Source organism: Bradysia coprophila, unplaced genomic scaffold (assembly GCF_014529535.1).
Source record: "Bradysia coprophila strain Holo2 unplaced genomic scaffold, BU_Bcop_v1 contig_350, whole genome shotgun sequence".
NCBI classification, from domain to species: Eukaryota; Metazoa; Arthropoda; class Insecta; order Diptera; family Sciaridae; genus Bradysia; species Bradysia coprophila.
The window spans coordinates 3,418,450-3,430,457 of record NW_023503608.1 but is presented as its reverse complement, the minus strand read 5'-3'; positions in this window follow the sequence as shown (position 1 = coordinate 3,430,457).

Genomic DNA, 12,008 nt, shown 5'->3' with positions numbered 1-12,008 from the left:
CTGCCGTGGCTTATGTGATCTTACAATAGTAGAATGTATGACAGAGATAGAAATTATAATAATAAGAAAGGATCTATCGAGGTTACATAGACACTTTTTTATCAATTTACCATTTAGATTGATTTTCTGCGCTGGGCCCCCCTGAGGATTGGGTCAAGACTCAAAAAAACAATCAATATTCTGGTTTTTCTACTTTTGGAAGCGAAGGCTTGTAGCATTCGTAAGGAAAATAACTGAACTTTTACCCAAGTCAGCGACGAAATGCGAAACTTTTTATTTTTTGAATGAAAAACCTGAACCAGCATCAGCATTGTTTCTAGCATGAACCATGATCATTTAACATAGACAATATTCGGAGATTGATGAAGTCACAGGCACTGCGTTTTTTTGTATAGAGTTAAAACATACAATACAAACAATCCTAAGCGGTAGCTCTTACCACTTAAGCCTCCAAATTTGACACTTGTCAACTCATTGCACATGCTAGGAGCAGTGCTGTGGTTATACGCAACTCAGTAATAAATGTCACACACTCGACTCGTGGCCCTTACACATCTAGGATCTAAAAACACATTTTCATGCTTTGGGCATACGCTGTTGTGTACGCATCTGTTGTGGACGGTTTATTTTCGGCACTATCGCTTGTCGTTCGGGCTACAACAAATTGTCTAAAATGCACGGTCCACAACCGATACGTAAATAACTAATAACTCGGTGGAATAATAGTAATTTATGCAATTAGTTGCGAAAAGTGGTAGTTTTTGTCACTAGATGTGATGTGATAACCACGTCTTGTGACAAAAACTACCACTTTCGCAACGTGTTGCATACAACGTTTTCTGCAACCAGCTGCGAAAAATGAACTTTCGAAATGCAAAGCATAACTCTACCTTTAACATACATTCTACAGTATAAACGATCAAGTAGACTGCATTTTTGTACGCTTCAAAAATTGATTATATATCTCAATAGAATGGTTGGAGGTGTTGCTCGATAAGCATTGGGTTTTTGTGTCGATGGTTCGAAATTTGGTCTGGGCAGAATTTTTATTTACGTTTAATGGTTCAGATGTTCAGAAGGAGTGATGAAAAGTAAAACCATTTCACCACTAGTGACGAAAAGCATATATGAAAATCCATTTCACCACTAGTGGTGAAAAGTAAAACATAGAAAACCAGAGAAACCCTTCGATCACCACCCAAATCACGCATGAAAAAGTTCAGTTTTCGCAGCGCAGTTGCAGAAATTCTTATTACGCAACCGAACAATGAAATATTTTTGTGCAACAATTAACGTATTTTCCCGTTTTTGAGAAAATCACAAACAGACAACGCACAGGAAAACGATAGTTCTTACGTTCAATTGCGTACAATCAACGCACTTCAAGCAAAAGTAGTACTCTAAATAGGGTACTGAAACTTGAAAAATACAAAATTTTACACTGTAAAAAGAGTGGGGATAAAATTTCATACAAAATAGTACTCTATTTGGCAGCTGTCATTAATAGCACTTTTGCTTGAAGTGCGTTGGTACAATCAATTACTTAAATATCAACACAAATTTTGTTCAGAAAAACATTTCAAGAGCCTAAAGGAAATGATTTCAAGGGCAAATAAAACCGTGCTTGCTAAATGACCATAAAAGAGTAAAATCAAAATTTTGAACTTCACGGAATCGATCAAATCCTCATAACTATTTCTCCCTTTTTGACTTGTTAAGCGTTTCAGATTTTCCTTCACGAGGCTTTTTTCAGACCATATCTGACCTTGATAATCCCAAAGTTGATCTAACCCTGCACTTTTTATCCGGTGGAATATTTCGTTTAGGCGTTCAATAAATTGAAACTCTGGATTCACCAAGTAAAAAAGTTGAAAACCAAAGAAACCCGTTTCCACAATGTGGTAACCTCGCATTTGTAGTTTCCTCTGAATTCTCAGCAGCTGTTTAGCCTTTTCTTCAGATGTTAAGTATGCAGCTGATGTATTAAAGTAGTCGTGTTTTTTGGCCAATTCCGAGTTTGAAACATAACCAACTTTAGGACCCCAATCTTGCCAAGTCGACCGATTGTTCAGCACATCAATTAACCACCTTTGATTATTCCTGTCACTCGTTAAAATGGTGAGTGATGATCTGTAAATATCGTCAGTTGATTTGATTTGAGGCTGAAGATACGGGGCGGTTAGGAGACTCTGAACATTCGACAGAAGAACGTTGACAATAACAATTCCAGTGAACGTTAATGGAACGATCAAGTAAACTTCGGTACGGTGCAATTGCTGATACTTAATGTTGCTGTTATCACTAATCAGAAGATTCAGAACATCCGCCCCACTTTGAAGACACATAATTTTCTGTTGGTTTTTATATCGTAGGATGATCAATAGGATGAGGACGGTAATAATTGCAATTAAAAAGTATAAATCAAACAATTCATTCGCTATCATCTTCTTAAAATAGACCAAAAATTCAGAATATGGTAATGCTTCGGGCACTAAAATTGCCATTACCGGCATTGCCCAAGTGTAAATAAAATTTGGATGAGTTTTGCCTTTGGTGTATACTGTAGGGAAAATATCGACGTCTGGATGTTCAAGTATTCCATTCATCGAAGCTGACTGATCAAGATATGAGTACGACGAATTAATAAGGCGGTAAACCACATCCCAGGCCTTTATATGATTCGACCAGTTGGTTGGTTCCTTGTAACCGATTTTAAGTTTGTATTGCTGGAAATTTGACTTTTGACTGAGAAAAAAGTTGTCGAACGTTTGACCGGTCACATTTAGAACGTCAAATGTTCCGAATGGATTGTAACTAAATATCCACAGGGAGCACTGGTTCTCATTTAATAATTTCCTGCAATCACGGGAATAGGAAGCAACGAAAATGTTTATAATTCGATTTTTCCATGCCCATTCAAACAGTCGTCGTAAATCATCGCTGGTAATGTGCGAATAGTACACGCCAACTTTTATATTTAAATTTTGCTTTTGAATTTGCTTGACTCTCGTCAAGATATCTAGACTTCCAATAAAACTTAAATTCTGGGGTACCACAACCAACAGCTCATTCTTGCCTCTGACCTTGTCTCGTAATTTCAATCCAGCCACACTGTGGCTAATGTTCTCAAAAGTGAAAATGCTTTGTGGAGTACATTCTCCATGACCACTTGCTATAAAACGATTGAAATCTGCCGATGGATCCAGCAAGTAAAGATTGTGGTCGATATTGAAATAATTATTTAACTGGCGTATGAGCGCTTGCTCTTGGTATTCGGTGTTAAGTAATTGCAGCAAATTCATGAACATTACAGAGACCGACATTATTATCACAAATTTAAATTACGGACTGAACGGTCGAAGAATTATGTCCATGTATTATATGTTCCCATCCAATCCATTGGTTGACTTTATGCCTAAATGATTGGTGGCACGTGGCAGAATTCGTCACACATGAGCTCTGTTATTCAGATTTGAATCAAAATTAAACGAAGTTAGTGGATCTAAATTCGACACGAAACACTCGTATTCAGCTATGAGAACAAGGATGGTATACTTTTGTAGTTTTCAGGGTAAACTAGTGTGTCGTTCCACGCCCTATTTCACTAGAAAATAGAGCGCAAATAATGTAGTATTGGAAAATATTGTGGTGCCTCTACAAGCCAACTGAGGATTCCATCCCAAAGCAACTATAGAGTCTAGAGTGTAGATCCCTTCAACTCAGCATCTCGCTCAGCATCATAATGTGCAAAATTTGCAAACTTTAGATACCTCGTTGCATAAATCGTTGTATGAATCTCGGTGCAAAGTACTTTAGGCCTGTTGCCTCCTGTTATTTTATATATTATCACATACGCGCGGTAGTACATATCTAGTGCCTAATAAAGTACTTTCGAGTGCTTTGCTCATAAATAATGATTAATATATGTATTTACGCACTAGTGCGTAAAGGCTAGGTTCTCCCTCATCACATGATATCTTGCTCTAAACATACAATCGCTAAACCGAACTGGTGTGCATACGTTATTTTGCACCAGCTGGTCACATACAATTCCAAATGGGACCAGCTGGTGCAAAATAACGTATGCACACCAGTTCAGTTTAGCGATTGTACTTAATTACTGTAGCTGAGCATTCGTGGCCCATAAATCACAACAAACAAATGGCCGACAACGGCTTATTAATTTCTGACTTATGTAAGCTTTGAACAGATTGAAATATACCTTTTAAAAACAATGCTTACAATAAATAGGCACAACTTTGTTTAGAGATAAAGCGTTCTTTCTGAATACATTTCACAAATTTTTAAAAAGTTTATTTAAACCATCGAATCTTGCCGTACATAGACTGAGTGTTCCATTTCGAAGATGGTTCAAGTTTGTCCCACGGCATAGTCATATAAAAAATACCGAAAGTGAACACGTAACTCATTTTTTGTATGATGTCCATGATGTCCCACGGCATAAAAGTGAACTATATCCGAAATGGAACACTCTTATAAGCCGAAGTTGTGTGTGAACGAGAGAAAATCACAGTCATCTGTTATCGACAGTTCTGGCTAATGTGATCTTATAATAGTAAAATGTATGACAAAACTAATGAAGTAAATTTTTTTCTATCAGACTGCTGCAAATACTCAAATCAAATCAAGTGATAGATGAGATAACTATCATGATAGTCGTCAGCGAACGGTTAAGGAAAATAAAATAAAAGTTTTTAAGTCAGCTTCCGTTGTGTACTAAATTGTTATTTCAACACATGTCACGTAAATATGTCACCACTTCTATTCACAACAAATGCCAGAATTATTATGGTTCGGTCTCGGTGCAGAGAAATTCGTTTTTGTTTTTGCGATTCGTGAATTAAAATAGAGAATGTACGCTTAATTGAACATGAATGAAAGTAATCAACGAATTTTTCTCAGAAATTACGTAATTAATAAAAACAACAACTGAACCTACAACGGTTCTTCCAATCAGTTCAGTACTTTCAGAAGTAAGGACGAAAACATAAATAATTTGTTTTTAACCTGCTACAGACGGCAAGCATACCAGTATTATTATCAGGTCTATGGGACAAGTGGGTTGGCCTGTAGAGACGTCACATTTTTTTCATAGTACTTCATTCTCTGCGGCTTATTTTCATGTGAGCCAACTTCACATTTGTCATTACAGAACAAATGTCACCATATGAAGTTGGTTCACATGAAAGTAAGCTCAGTGACAGCAGTAATTTTATGACATGACGTACTAAAGTATGGGAAAACTCTATTTCTTCTTAGTTTCTAAACATCATTCCAAATTACTTCCATCGATCAAAGCATATTTAATCAGTTAATTTCAAATCTTGTACTTCATTTTTTAAGAACTTGTCATTATTTTTGTCGTCGTCATCGCTAGCAAGGCGAATGCAATTTTTGATAATTGAATTTGGCATTTTATGTCATAATTTTAATAGATTGTTTCAAGTAAAGAAAATGAGTTGCATGTCTGTATGTATAGCTTCCAGAATGTCTGACATCGTTTTAGGCAATGGACTAGTCAACACCTGTCAAAACGATATCAAAAAAGTTAAAGATCATCCCACTAATTAGTATTGTATTTGTGCTGACGATTGTCATTATAACCTTTAAATTGTTGTCTAACAATAACTAGGTGCCACCTTTTGGACGGGTCAGGTCCCGTGACTGATAATTTCCCCAGAATAATGTTGTTATTTTGTGATTGGTAAACTTCTTAATCGATTAATTACACTGTTATAAACTTCACACTCGGAGTTGTCTAATGTTAGGTATCAATTATGGAATATCAATTATGGAACATTAATTATGGAATATCAATTATGGAATATGCGTTGATCACACATAGCTCATCCTCAAACTTGACCTTCCAAATGTAAAATGAATATTGATATTATTAACAGTTTGGAACATTAATGAAGAGAGCATCAGGGGGAGCCACGTTCCAAAGATTTTCTGTTACAGAAAATTTCTATTGCTATGCAAAGAGGCAATGCTGCATGTGTTCTTGGAACTTTAGGAAGTAATAGAGCAGATGATTTTTATTTATTGTATTATTTGTTGATTACTGACTGCGCCGTATGCGAGCTGTTTTTTTTTCGCTTTGAATAAATATTGTCAATATTTAAAAAAAAATACGTTTTTCATAATATTTCATAAATTGTTAACACATTTAAGGTTATCTTCTGGCTTTCAGTCAATGGAAAAAATACTAAAAAAAATTGTGTGTTTAAATCTCTAGCTAGTCTCTCGACCGACTCCAGTTCAATTCAAAATAAAAGTTTGAAGAAACTCGAAGGATTCTGATTCGAATCTTTAAGGGTTTTTCCATAGCTCTGCTACTAGCATCAACACTGAATTGACAAGTGTCAAATTTGGAGGCTTTAGTGATTGGATTGTTTAGGATTGTTTGTATTGTATGTTTTAACTCATACAACGAAAACAAGTCATCTATCTGTATAACAGAAACACAGTGCCTACTGTGATTTCATCAGCCTCCGAATATTTTCTATGTTCGTGCTAGTAGCAGTGCTGTGGTTTTTCATGTTTTTATGAATTAAAATTTTGAGTGTGTCATGGGAGCAACGTTTTTGTTAAAGTTCCTAACTTACTTAGATTCCAATTTTCGTTGCGTGGAGGTAAAATTTATTAAAATCAATTCTTTCTGTACATCGTTTCTTACAATTAATTAAATTACGAAATCGTTTTATTTTATTGGCTAGTTCCCTAGTTCCCATTGATCAAACTTACTGCCTGAAAATGACAAGACCTGAGTTGTGAAGTGTTCCTCTCTGCACAGCAGTTGGACGCCAAAATAATTAACTTTCGTGTGACTAGATTTTTTTTTGTTCTTAAGCATCAACCGATATCGAATCTTTAGTAGCTGTAAATTTTTTTTTAAACCATATCAATCCCATAAAGGTATTTGGGTTACATCAAAAACGCACACTCAATACGACGTACTGGAAAATTATAAGTCTTACGTTTAATTTGCAATCAAAAATAATTAAATTTCAACTTCAACTGAAGTTGTGTTCTGGGCTTCGAATATTTGAAGAAGAAAAAATTCAACGACCTAAACGAAATGATCTCAAGGGCAAATAGAACCGTGCTGGCTAAATGACCGTAAAAGAGGAACATCAAAATTGTGAATTTCTCAGAATCGATAACATCCTCATAATAATTTGTCATTTTTTGACTTGCTAAGCGTTTCAGATTTCCTTTTAGAATCCTTTTTCCCTTCTCCACTTCAAATTGATATTCCCAAAGTTGATCTAAGCCGGCACTTTTTATCCGGTGGAAAATTTCGTTTAGGCGTTCAATAAATTGAAACTCCGGATTTACCAAGAAAAAAAGTTGAGAAACCAAAATGCCCGTTTCCACAATGTAGAAACCTTTCATTTGCAACTGCTTCTGAATTCTCAGCAGCTGTTTTGCACTACCTTCGTTCGATAAGTATGCAGCAGACGTATTATACGAGTAGTCTCTTTGCTCGGTCAATTCCATGTTTGGAACATAGACAACTTTATTGTTCCATTCTTGCAGAGTCGATCGATTATTCAGCACATCAATAAGACACCTTTGATAAACCTTGTTACGTGTTAAAATGCTAAGCGATGATCTGTAAATATCGTCAGTTGATTTGATTTGAGGCTGAAGATACGGTGTGGTTAGGTGACTTTGTAAATTCGACAGAAGAACATTGACAATAACGACTCCAGTAAACGTTAATGGAACCAATACGTATACTTCGTTGCGGTGCAGTTTCTGGTACTTAATGTTGCTGTTATCATTCATGAGAAGATTCAGAACATCTGCCCCACTTTGAAGACACATAATTTTTTGTTGGTTTTTATATCGTAGGATGACCAATAGGATGAGGACGGTAAGAACTGCAGTCACAAAGTATAAATCAAACAATTCATTCGCTATCATCTTCTTAAAATAGTCTAAAAATTCAGAATATGGTAATGCTTCGGGCACTAAGATTGCCAGTCTTGGCATTGTCCAAGTGTAAACAAAATTTGGATGAGTTCTGCTTTTGGTGTATACTGCAGGGAAAATATCGACTTCTGGATGGTGAAATATTCTGTCCATCGAAATTGACTGGTCAAGAAATGAGTATGACGAGTTAGTAAGACGGAAAACAATATCCCAGGCCTTTATAGGAATTGACACATTAGTTGGTTCCTTTACACCCATTTTAAATTTGTATTGCTGGAAATTTGACTTTTGACTGAGAAAAAAGTTGTCGAATCCTTTACCAGTCACATTCAGAACGTCAAATGTTCCGAATGGATTGTAACTAAAGATGCATAGGGAACACTGGTTCTCATTGTATAATTCCCTGCAATCATGAGAATACGAAGCAACGAAAATGTTTATGATTCGGTTTTTCCACGCCCATTCAAATAATTGTCGTAGATCATCGCTGGTAATGTGCGAATAATACACGCCAACTTTTATATTTAAGTTTTTCTTTTGAATTTGCTTGACTCTCGTTAGGATATCCAGACTTCCGTTAAAGCTTAACTTCTGGGGTACAACAACCAACAGCTCATTTTTGCCTCTGGTCCCGTTTCGTAATTCCAATCCAGTCATATTGTCACTAATTTTCTTAAAAGTGAATATGCTTTGTGGAGTACATTCTCCATGACCACTTGCTATAAAACGATTGAAATCTGCCGATGGATCCAGCAAGTAAAGATTGTGGTCGATGTGGAAATAATTATTTAATTGGCGTATGAGCGCTTGCTCTTGGTATTCAATGTTAAGTAACTGCAGCAAGTTCATGAACATTACAGAGACCGACATTATTATCACAAATTTAAATTACGGACTGAACGGTCAAAGAATTATACGCGTGTATTTTCCCAATTTGTTGACTCTATGTTAAATGATTAGTGACATAATGTTCTATACTAGTTTTGATTTATAAGTAGATAGCGGGTCAAAAGCAGCTAGGTTGTTGTGTAAATATAAATCTGATAATGTTAAATGAATAACCAATTTGATAATGAAAGGATAATTATTGGTCTGGTGCAAAGACTGTAGCTAGAATATATTGATCCCTGAGTACCGACCTATTTGAACGTTGGTGTATTATTATGCCTAAAAGACACTATAGTCGTTACTAGCTTTTAGATATGGTGACCACGCACGGTGAGCTTGAATTTTTTTTTATTTGACCTCTCGTGGACATGAAATGTTTTTAGTGGTTTTTGTAGAGGGCGGCAGCACGAGTAGGAATAACATAACAAGAAAATATTTCGATGGGAAAATTTTTAATTAGATCGATTTTTCGTTTTTCTGTGCCCTGCAGGAAGCTTCGAAAATTGTTTGAAACCTACTGGTGACTTGTTTGATCACAAAAATATAGTTACTGTTTAGCCTGAGGTCTAAGCTTTACAGCGATACCAATCATGACATTCATGACTATTAACAAACATCTTTTATGAAGGAAAGTCATTCTGCTATGTCGATGTGAATTTTAAAGGCTGTATCATACGTGGATTACTTATATTTTCTCTTAAAAAGTATTTTTAGTTAATTAACATAATTTAAGGTGTTAATAAAAGGTCAAAGGATGAGCTTGGATTTCATTCTGACAAAATCTTTGTTGGTACACCTGAACGACCACCCAAATTTCTTCGTATAATGTCTCATTTTTTAGTGGAAACAACTAAAATATTGCAGAATTAGCTTAGAATGACTATTGGAGAAACTACGAACGAAACAAAAGAAAGGTTTGTTAATTTTTGACTCGACATAATGCAGTTTACTCATGGGTGCAATTTACAAAGAAACCTATTTCGAGTTAAAAATCTTCTTTCGACCTTTTATTAACCCCTTAAATTATGTAAAATAACTAAAAATAATTTATAAGAGAAAATAAAAGTAATCCACGTATGATACAGCCTTTAAAATTCACATCGATATAGCAGAATGACTTTCCTTCATAAAAGATGTTTGTTGGTAGTCATGAATGTCATGATAAGCTGTAAAGCTTAGACCTCAGGCTGAACAGTAACTATATTTTTGTGATCAAACAAGTCACCAGTAGGGTCCAAACAGTTTTCGAAGCTTCCTGCAGGGCACAGAAAAACGAAAAATCGATCTAGTTAAAAATTTTCCCATCGAAATATTTTCTTGTTATGTTATTCTTACTCGTGGTGCCGCCCTCTACAAAAACCACTAAAAACATTTCATGTCCACGAGAGGTCGAATAAATTTTTTTTCAAGCTCACCGTGCACGGTGTGTGTCCAGTGCTTTTTTTCAATGTTGATATTAAAACACATCGATACTATAGACTATAGATTATAAGATTCAAAAAATTGTTGATATCGGCTCTCTGAACAACGAATATTAAGTTCTCTTGATTTTGGTGTTACTCAGAAAACCTATACCCAACGTCTTCACTATCGCGCTCAGAGAAATTCATATCTAAATGTCGCTGACGTTCACTGTAATTCATTTACAGGCTCGATCCACTTATTCTGTCGCTGTTCTAACATACGTGTGGCTATTTGTAATGCGGAATTTTATTGAGGAACACTTAGAAGTTAAGGAAGAGGAATAGCTGATACGCAGTGTGATTGCAGTAGTGCGTAAATTGACATTTGAAAATAATGAGAATCCCACTGCTGCAAATAAAATCTTGTTGCTAACACGTTAGCGTATACGATGTGTTGCCAAACTCATCTTCACATCTATTGCGCAAAACAACCTCATTTACTAACTAGTTAGCGGAATAGCTATTAACCATGTCGATGTAAAAAATAGTTTCAAATCTCATTAGAAGAGAGGTTTTCTTACGCATATCACGTACGTGTCACGAGCTCTATATTAATACATAGCCCACCGTCCTTTCAGTTTTTCTTTTCGAAACAATATGGTAGAATGAATATGGTTCGGTTTTTACGTTGGATATGCGTGAATTAAAATAGAGAATGAACGTTTAATTGAACATGAAAGAAAGCAATCAACGCTTTATCAAATGATATAATTATGTGGCACTGAGAGTCGTCACTGGCTCAATTACATAGAATGGTTAAGTGTCCTCTCGAACATTAAACCGTCACAAATTAGACAAAAAAGAAAGTCTCTGTGAGACTATGGGAAGATCCAATCGACATCCCCGACCTTATTGATACAAAGAGACCTAAGAAACCTACTAACAACGCTTCGTTTCGTATCGAGAAAACCACCGTGGTTAACATGGACCAGACATGGAATGGAAATGTACGTGGCGTGAGGTTTAAACAGCCTCCATGAAGCGGGTAACCGTGGCAGAGACGGAAATATGCGCTTCATCGAGCCTGTTTAGTGAGGCTAGAGTAAGAAATTGCGAATTAGTCGATGATCCGAGACTGAAATTTCTCGCAGAGCATGGATACGACTTAATTGATAATGATGATTTTGAACAATTTCCTCATGAGAAAATTCATTGGTGGTATCAAGGGATGATGGGTCAATCGAGTGGCTAAAAGAATCTGGATCTAGATAGATCGTTAAACGGTTCGAAACTTCACTTTTACATTTTTACGTTTTCTTCGATTTTGTTTTTTGTGAAAACTTTGGGATGCTTGTTATCAAACCATACGATAAATTAATTAAGTAATAGCCTTGGTATTGATAAATCCATTGATTGCATAATGAGTGAACAGAGTTCAAGGTAAAGATGTTATGCGTTCACCTGTTAGTATATTATTAATAAATAAATGAATGGAACAATAGCCAGTTGTGAACGAATATGAAAATAGGAATAGTACATTACTATGCAAGGGAAGTAAAGTGATATCTCGTATCAAGATGAGTAAAAGTAACCGAGGGCTTTAGCCCGAGGTACATTTACTCATCGTGATACGAGATATCACTTTATTTTCCGTGTGTAGTACGACGTTTTACTATGCGAGTGATGTAAAGGCTATTGCCTATACATGTAATAGCCTTATTACATGCACCAGCATAGTAAAATATTATAAAATGT